This window comes from Cebus imitator, unplaced genomic scaffold (genome assembly GCF_001604975.1).
Source record: "Cebus imitator isolate Cc_AM_T3 unplaced genomic scaffold, Cebus_imitator-1.0 Scaffold24, whole genome shotgun sequence".
In the NCBI taxonomy this organism is placed as follows: Eukaryota; Metazoa; Chordata; class Mammalia; order Primates; family Cebidae; genus Cebus; species Cebus imitator.
This window is the reverse complement of record NW_016107339.1, coordinates 9,524,945-9,530,981: the sequence shown is the minus strand read 5'-3', so window position 1 is coordinate 9,530,981 and position 6,037 is coordinate 9,524,945. Positions and strand designations below refer to the sequence as shown.

Genomic DNA, 6,037 nt, shown 5'->3' with positions numbered 1-6,037 from the left:
GGCACCAGTAAAATGTTATGACTGGTTCAAAGAGCATTCGAGAAGCAAACAATTTGACAGAAAAGTATTAAGATAAGATTACTGAGTTCAATTTTTAAAATGGCTAATGTCTAATAGGCCATAAATCTTTCAAGCTATCTGTTCTACTAGAAAAAATGATTTTCATTTCTTCTGGACAAAAATCTCCAAGTTAACAAATAACTTCAGTAAGTTTGGGACTTTTCATGAAAGGTAAACAATGGATTGTGCTAGCATCCTTCTGCCTCATTTTCCAAGTTTCAGACTTCCTTTCTTCCTTCCTTCCTTCCTCCCTCCCACTCCCTCCCTCCTTCCCTCCCTCCCTTCCTTCCTTCCTTCCTTTTTCTCTCCTTCTTTCCCTTCCTTCCTTCCTTCCTTCCCTCCTTCCTCCCTTCCCTCCTTTCTCCCTTCCCTCTTTCCTCCCTTCTCTCCCTCCCTCCCTCCCTCCTTCCCTCCCTTCCTTTCTTCCTTCCTTCCTTCCTTCTTTCCTTACTTTCTTTTTTTCTTTCTTTCTTTCTTCTTTCTCTCTTCGGTGGAGCCTTGCTCTGTCACTCAGGCTGGAGTGCAAGTGGTGTGATCTCAGCTCACTGCAACCTTTGCCTCCCAGGTTCAAGTGATTCTCCTGCCTCAACCTTCCGAGTAGCTGGAATTATCTGTGGCTGTGAGCATGCCTGGATAGTTTTTGTATTTTTAGTAGGGACGGAGTTGAGCCATGTTGGCTAGGCTGATCTCAAACTCCTGAGCTCGGGTGATCCACCTGTCTTGGCCTCCCAAAGTGCTGGGATTACAGGCATGAGCCACTGTGCCAGCCGGATATTTTTTCTGTGATCACAGATAATCTCCAAAATTTTCTTGGAGTATAAGAGGCTGCTGTCATTACATTGGCTTATTTCCATAGGTGCAACAAGGATATAATTAAACACACGAGTCTCTTTGAATTCCCCTGCAAATAGAGACAGTATTGAGACATTTTAGCTTCTGTCTAGAAGTTTTCATACAGAATCTTAGGTTGTATTTTTTCTTTTTTTTTTTTTGAGAGATAGGATTTCACTCTGTTATCCAAGATGGAGTGCAGTGGTGCAATCATAGCTTACTGCAGCCTCAAACTCCTGGGCTGGAGTGATCCTCTCACCTCAGGCTCCTAAGTAGCTAGGACTAAAGGCACATACCACTACACCTGGCTACTTCTTAATTTTTTTTTGAGATGGAATCTTGCTCTGTCACTCAGGCTGGAGTGCAGTGGCACGATCTCGGCTCACTGCAATGTCCGCCTTCCAGGTTCAAGTGATTCTTCTGCCTCAGCCTCCTGAGTAGCTGGGACTACAGGCGTGTGCCACCATGCCTGGCTAATTTTTTGTATTTTTAGTAGAGATGGGGTTTCACTGTGTTGGCCAGGTTGGTCTTGATCTCCTGACCTCGTGATTCACCCACCTTGGCCTCCCAAAGTACTGGGATTACAGGCGTGAACCACCGCGCCCTGCCTGATTCTTAAAATTTTTATAGAGATAAGGTCTTGGTGTTTAACTCTTGGCCTCAAGCAATCCTCCCACCTCAGCTTCCCAAAGTGCTGAAATGACGGCTGTGAGCTGCCACGCCCAGCCTGGTTGGACTTTTAAAAATCTGTAGTTTGTTGTTCTATTGAGTGATCAGTTGTTCCTCTTTTCCAAGGACTAATGGGGTTCCTGGGATGTGGGACTTTGAATGCTAAAACTGGCAAGTCCTGGGCAAACTATGATGAGTTGGTCACCCAACTTCTATCCTAAGGTTAGAAAAACAAGCCCAAAATACTGTCTTCACTAGACGTCACTTGCATCGCCTATAAGTATAAATGACTGCCTCTCTTCTTGAGGTCCCTGATTTTTCTAAGGTCCCTCTTCTGCCAGGAAGCAAGCCATGTAGTTCCAGGCCAGCTTCCTGGCAGGGTTTTGTAGGGATTGGTTCCATGGGCATTCCTTATAGTAGGCTTGTCCCACCTGATTAAATGAGGATCAGCCCATCAAAAGACAGTCCAGGTAGGGCCTTGATTGCACAATTGATTTATCCAATTATATCTTGACGAAAAAGGAGGACAGATTCTGTTGAACCTGTGCAAATAACTATACTGCCATGGAAGGTAAGGAGAGTCTGTAAAAGTAATAATTTATTATTATTTTTTTTTTTGAGATGAAGTCTTGCTCTGTCGCCCAGGCTGGAGTGCAGTGGTGCCATCTCGGCTCACTGCAACCTCCGCCTCCCAGGTTCAAGTGATTCTCCTGCCTCAGCCTCCTGAGTAGCTGAGATTACAGGTGTACGCCACCACGTCCGGCTAATTTTTGTATTTTTAATAGAGACAGGGTTTCACCATGTTGGTCAGGCCGGTCTTGTACTCCTGGACCTTGTGATCCTCCCGCCTCAGGCTCCCAAAGTGCTGGGATGACAGTTGAGCCAGTCTGGCCATCTATCTCATTTTGTTTTTTGAGACGGAGTTTCTCTCTTGTTGCCCAGGCTGGAGTGCAATGTGCTATCTCGGCTCACTGCAACATCTGCCTCCTGGGTTCAGGCAATTCTCCTGCCTCAGCCTCCTGAGTAGCTGGGATTAAAGGCATGCACCACCATGCCCAGCTAATTTTTATGCTTTTAATAGAGACGGGGTTTCACCATGTTGGCCAGGCTGGTCTCAAACTCTTGACCTCCTGATCCACCCCCCTCAGCCTCCCAAAGTGCTAGGATTACAGGCATCAGCCACTGGGCCTGGCTTTTTAATTTTTTTTATTTTTGAGACAGGGTCTTGCTCTCTCACCTAAGCTGGAGTGCAGTGGTGTGATCTTGGCTCATTGCAACCTCCGCCTCCCAGGTTCAAGTGATTCTCTTGCCTCAGCCTCTTGAGTAGCCGGGACTACACACACGTGCCATCATGCCCGACTGATGTTTTGTATTTTTTATAGAGGCAGGGCTGTGGGTTGCTCCATGTTGCCCAGGCTTAAAAGTATTGGTTTCTGAATCATAAGGGGGTCAATGAGATTCAAATGCCACTTGAAATGTTGAATTTCAGCTTACAAAAGTATACTGGCAGGGCATAGCGGCTCATGCCTGTAATCTCAGCACTTTAGAAGGCTGAGACAGGCAGATCACCTGAGGTCAGGAGTTCCTGACCAGACTGGCCAACATGGTGAAATCCTGTCTCTACTAAGAACACAAAAATTAGCTAGGTGTGGTGGCATTTGTCTGTAATCCTAGCTACTTGGGAGGCTGAGGCAGGAGAATCGCTTCAACCTGGGAGGCGGAGGTTGCAGTGAGCCGAGATCATGCCACTGCACTCCAGCCTGGGTGACAGAGCGAGACTCTGTCTAAAAAAAAAAGTATAATCTACTAAACTGAGGGTTAGAGACAGCTCAAGACCAGGAAGAACTTCCTCGCAGATCTATTAAAGTAAAACAATAAAAAATATTATCAACGATATTGCCCACAAAGAGCCATAACTAGATTTCCTTCAGCTGTTCCATCAGTGCCATGTAATTAATTAGTGTTCTGCTGGATCTTGGGTAAGCTGTCTGCTTTTGGACTCAAAAGAGTTGTAGGAATCCTCAGTCTGCTAGCGCAGTCAGGCCATCCAGTGTCAGCTTGGAAGCCTACACCCAAGTGAAGCATACATAGTTCATAGAACCGGCCACCGTCCTTTTTCTCTAGACTTTGAGTGTGTTCCTCTTTGTCAAAGAAGACCCAAGTGAAGCAGACAAGAACAGACTCAAGGTCTAGGGAAAAAGGACTGTGCCAGGTTCCATGAACTATTTATGCTTCATTTGGGTGTGGGTTCTCTCTTATAAGCCCTGCAGTTTAAAACAGAGCTTCGGGGAGGTGTAGGAGAGGAGAAATGTGTCCAGTAACGAGATTGAAAGGCTGTGGTTATTATTACACTACCTAATAACATCAGGCTGGTTTCAAACTCCTGACCTCAGGTGATCCACCCATCTCGGCCTCCCAGGGTGCTGAGATTACAGGCGTGAGCCACTGCGTCCAGCCTATTTATTATTAATTCTTAAACCTACCAAAACTGGGCCAAAGTTGGCAACATGTTAATACATTGCATAGCTTATTTTCAGACTCAGGTATTGTAAGTCAGGGCAGATAAAATTCTCTTTCAGCAAACTCTCTGCAACATTCTATAGCCATTCAAGTTTTGCCTTTTCACCCTTTTTCATGTTCTAGAATAACCACTTTCACACAACACTGCATCCCATTTTCCTTGTAGACAAAGTTCTGTTTCTCTGTCACTACTGCTCCTAGTAAAGCCTCAAGCATCTGTAGTTAATTGAACTTATGTCGTTGCTGCTGTTGTGTGGAGACAGGGTCTTGCTCTGTTGCCCTGGCTGGAGTGCAGTGGTGCAATCTCGGCTCACTGCAACCTCCACTTTCCGGGTTCAAGCAATTCTTGTGCCTCAGCCACGCAAGTGGCTGGGATTACACATGCCCTCCACCACACCAGGAGGATTTTTTTCTATTTTTAGTACAGACGGGGTTTTGCCATGTTGGCCAAGCTGGTCTCGAACTCCTGACCTCAAGTGATCCACCTGCCTAGGCCTTCCAGAGTGTTGGGATTACAGGCTTGAACCACCATCCCCAGCCTGTATTAATTGCACTTTTAACCAGTGTAATTAACCTCTTTCACTGGAAGAACTAAGGGTAAATAATAAGACAGAGAACTGTCTTATACAAGCATGTTAGCAGACAAGCAGAGCTCACAAATACACATAACCCAAGGCTTTCTACAGCCCTGCATGTCCCTAACACAACTTAAAAAAACAGTGGTCAAATATACATAACAGAGCCATTATCATTTTAACTACATTTTAACTATTTTAAAATGTACTATTCGGCGGCATTAAGTACATTCACTATGTTGTACAACCATTTTCCCCATCCATCTCCTTTCTTCTTGCCAAGTTGAACTCTGCATCCCTTGAATAGTAACTCCCATGCTTCCCTCTCCCCAACCCCTGGCTCTCCCTGTTCTACTTGGTATCTCTACAACTCTGATTACTCTAGATACCTCATAGAAATGGAATCATACAGTGTTTGTCTTTTAGTGATTGGTGTATTTTCCTTAGCAGAATGTCCTCAAGGTTTACCTGTATTGTAGCATATGTCCAAATGTTTTTCTTTTTAAAGACGGAATAATATTCCGTCTTTAAAACAGCAACATGAAAACTCACCAATCCAGATTTCAAAAAGCTGTTCTCCTTTTCAATGGATATGAATTTTTTTTTTTTTGAGGGGGAGTCTCATTCTGTCACCCAGGCTGGAGCGCAGTGGTGCGATCTCTGCTCACTGCAATACTGTACATATACGTCCCATTTTGTCTATCCTCTCATCTGTCAGTGAACACTCGGACTGACTGCATCTTTTGGCGACTGTGTATAACGCTGCTATGAATACGGGCATGCAAATATTTGAGTCTCCGCTTTCTTTTGCACGACTTCTTTTTTTTTGAGATGGAGTCTCACTCTATCGCCCAGGCTGGAGTGCGGTGGCGCAATCTCAGCTTACTGCAGCCTCCGCCTCCTAGAATCAAGTGATTTTCCTGCCTCAGTCTCCCAGGTAGAGTAGCTGGGACTACAGGCATGCGCCACCACATGCAGATAACTTTTGTATTTTTAGTAGACACGGGGTTTCACCATGTTGGCCAGGCTGGTCTCAAACTCCTGAACTCAGGTGATCCACCCGCCTCGGCCTCCCAAAGTGCTGGGATTACAGGCATGAGCCACCACACCCAGCTTTTTAAAGCAGAAAAAAATGAATCCACTTATTAACATGACCCAAAGATACAGCCACTTTCTAGCATGTGAAAATAAGAAGTAAAAAATATGTCAACTTAAAATTATGTTTAAGGCCGGGCGCGGTGGCTCAAGCCTGTAATCCCAGCACTTTGGGAGGCCGAGGAGGGTGGATCACGAGGTCAAGAGATCGAGACCATCCTGGTCAACATGGTGAAACCCCGTCTCTACTAAAAATACAAAAAATTAGCTGGGCATGGTGGCACGTG

General features: G+C 45.3%; 1 protein-coding gene across 1 annotated transcript in view; it reads left to right on the top strand.

Moving 5' to 3' along the window:
• RAB44 (RAB44, member RAS oncogene family) overlaps positions 1 to 6,037 on the top strand; it is a 36,304-nt gene that overhangs the window by 9,033 nt on the left and 21,234 nt on the right. The window lies entirely within an intron of this gene.